Source organism: Rhinolophus ferrumequinum, chromosome 4 (genome assembly GCF_004115265.2).
Source record: "Rhinolophus ferrumequinum isolate MPI-CBG mRhiFer1 chromosome 4, mRhiFer1_v1.p, whole genome shotgun sequence".
In the NCBI taxonomy this organism is placed as follows: Eukaryota; Metazoa; Chordata; class Mammalia; order Chiroptera; family Rhinolophidae; genus Rhinolophus; species Rhinolophus ferrumequinum.
Window position 1 is genome coordinate 61,522,226 of NC_046287.1, and position 3,296 is coordinate 61,525,521.

At 39.8% G+C, this 3,296-nt stretch overlaps 1 pseudogene; it reads right to left on the reverse strand.

Annotated features, from left to right (window-relative positions):
- Positions 1–2,238: 2,238 nt before the first annotated feature.
- LOC117021621 (small nuclear ribonucleoprotein Sm D2-like) lies at positions 2,239–2,594 on the reverse strand (annotated as a pseudogene).
- Positions 2,595–3,296: the final 702 nt, after the last annotated feature.

Below are 3,296 nucleotides of genomic sequence, written 5' to 3' on the forward strand. Positions count from 1 at the left end.
CTTCCTTCATTTCTGTCAGCAGTGTTTTACAGTTCTCACTGTACAAGTCTTCTGCCTCCTTGCTTAAGTTTATTCCTAAATATTTTATTCTTTTTGATGCTATTGTAAGTGGAATTATTTTCCTCAATTTCCTTTTTGGATTGTTCAGTGGTGGTATATAAAAATACAACTGATTTTTTAATTTATCCTACAACTTTTCTGAATTTATTAGCTCCAACTTTTTTGGGGGTGTGTGAATTCTTTAGGGTTTTCTATATGTAAGATCGTGCCACCCCGTGAATAGAATTTTACCTTTCCACTTTGGATGCTATTTATTTATTTACTTACTTACTTACTTACTTACTTACTTACTTACTTACTTATTGCCTAATCGCTCTGGCTAGGATTTCTAGCAATATGTTGTATAGAAGTGGCAAAAGTGGGCATCCGTGTCTCATTCCTGAATTTAGGGGAAAAGCTTTCAGTCTTACACCACTGATTATGGCGTTTTTCAAATATGGTCTTTGTCATGCTGAGGACGTTCCCTTCTATTTCTAGCTTGAGTGTTTTTATTATGAAAAATTGTCGACATCAAACTTTTTCTACATCTATTGAAATGATCATGTGTTTTTTTCCCCTTCATTCTATTAACGTCACATATCACATTGATTTCATATGTTGTGTTCCTAGGATAAATCTTATTTGATCATGGTGTATAATCCTTTTAACATGCTGCTAAGTTCAGTTTACTAGTATTTTGTTGAGGATTTTTTGCACTAGATATATTCACAAGAAACATTGGTCTATAGTTTTCTTTTCCTGTAGTATTTTTGTCTGGCTTAGAGTAATGTTGGCCTCGTAGGATAAATTAGGAAGTGTTTCTTTCTCTTCAATTTTTGGAAGAGTTTGAGAAAAAATGGGATTAATTCGTCTTTAAATATTTAGTAGAGTTTACCAGTGAAGCCATGTGGTTTTTTTTTTTCTTTGTTGGGAGGTTTTGCTTACTGGTTCAACTGTCTCACCTGTTACAGATCTATTCAGATTTTTCATTTCTTTTTGAGTCAGTTTTGGTACAAATTTGTGTTTCTAGGAATTTGCCCATTTCATCTAAATTGTCCATTTTGTTGGTGTGCAGTTGTTTATATTATTCTTTTATAATCCTTTTTATTTCTGTAAAGTTGATAGTAATGTCTCTTCTGTTATTTCTCATTTTAGTAATTTGAGTCTTCTCTTTTTTTTTATTTTTCTTTTTCTTTCCTTTTTTTTTTTTTTGCCTTTTTCTTAGTCAAGGTCCCATGCACTTTTATTGCCTTACGTTGGGAGGCATGTGAAATCTGGCTACCTCTCTTTTGATGATATTAACATCGGTCAGTGGGGCTTGGGTGTTGTCTCCTGATCCATTCATTATAAAACTCTCAGTTTTCACTTACTGGGTTTTGCAGCTTTTGAGGATCATTGACTACATTCTTTATTTCATAGAGGGATGCTGATGTTTTAAAGAAGAACATATTTCAATGAACTCAGATATACAGAGACAGAATGAAAGACGTATTTTCAACGTCCAGCTTTCTGGTTCTGAAGCTCAGTGTCGCAAAAAGTAAACACATTCAAAAGTCAACAGCCTGGGAACCAGACACATCCTGTAAGATCTTAGATAAATCATGTGCCTCTTTAAGCTTCTATTTGCAAAAGTAGGACACAGAAAAAGATGACCTGTCAAAGAACATCACAGCTCTGACTCTCTAGCAGTCTGTCTATTATTTTAACTTAACATGTAATCACAATTATGACCGGTCAGCCTAGCTTTCAGGACACTCAGCTCTTAGTTCTTTCCCCTCATTTAAGCAAAATGTTCCTTGTTTCAAAGTTTCATTCAAGAATCCTGGTCCAATCTATTGCACGTCAGTGGTTATGCTCATCACATGAGACATCACCCCAGACAAGCTGCTCAAAGGGACCATCCCTCCCCTTCATCAAAGGGCTCATTCCCCCAAACACTGCTCATACTTGGGCAGAGTAGAAAGCTATTTCTCTCATTCTTCCCAAGAGCGTCTATTGTCCTCACATGCTTTCCCCCTTGGGCAAATTCTTCTCAGGAGAGGGTTCATCCCAAAGTGTAATTGACCAGGACATTCCCTTTTAGAGGCCTTTCTTTCTTTTTTTTTTTTTGTTTTAGAAAAAACACAGGACTTTTATTCCCATCTCAGTGCACAGGTCTTCGCAGGACGGGGGAGCGAGTTCTGACGGCGGGAGGAGGCCCTACTTGCCAGCGATGAGAGGGCTCCACAGGACCCCGATGAGCGAGTACCCTCGCAGGAACATCTTAGAGTTGTAGCGGTCCTTGCTGACTGGCTTGGACTTCTTCTTGCCCTTGCACTCTTGGGGACCTCGGTCCACATCTCCTTCACCTTCTCCAGCACTATATTGCAGTGCCTGTCAAAGGCCTTCACACGGCCCAGGAGCTTCTTCTTGTTGCGACAGTTGATGAGCACCTGGGTGTTGTTCTTGACCAAGTGCGTGAGTACGGAGAGGGGGCCCGCGCTAAACTCCTCCTCTTCCCGCTTCTGCAGCTCCTCCCGGGGCATCTCACTCGGGGGCTTGTTGAGGAGGCTCATGGTGGTAGCGGCTGCCGTTTCGGATCACATTGGTTTCCTCCGTGTTTCTCTGCTTCCCGCCTTTTCATTTTAATGAGAGATAAAACCTTGATAAAAAGCTTGCATGTTTAATGATGACGTTTTAAGGATAATTTTTTTTTTCTTGGAGGAAGGCATCTTTCCATCTCCCTCAAATCATGTGCTACATCATCTTTACAACGGCATGCCTGACAACGGTTCTAACATTTCTTGATCCATCGTTCTTGCTGGTGTGCTACAGCCTCTTGGAAGCTGTATTGGGAAAGACCCCCTTTAAATGTCTCCAGAGCGGGCTCCTAATGGTTCTCTAAGGTTGGTGAACCAGGTGAGAAATTTACCCTTGGAGAAGGTGACTGACTGTATATGAGGGTTCTAGAGGCAAGTGAAATGGGGAAAGAAGGTGTTTGTTGTTCAAGGAAGCTTGTGGTGGGATAGCTGGCCCTGGGAATGAGAAACCTTTTCAGTAGGAAGGTATTATCTTTTGTCAAATTTAAATGAGAGACGAGAACCAAAATGTAATGAGTATCAAGTCTGTAAGTCTGAATGTAACTAGCAGTGAATGAAGGAAGTTAGGCATGTAAGATTGAGGCTGAGAATGGTGAGTAAATATGCTAGTGGGCCCTTATTCTGAGGTGCCTGACATATTAAACAAAGTAGGCAAGGAAGCTTAAAGAAGCTATACCA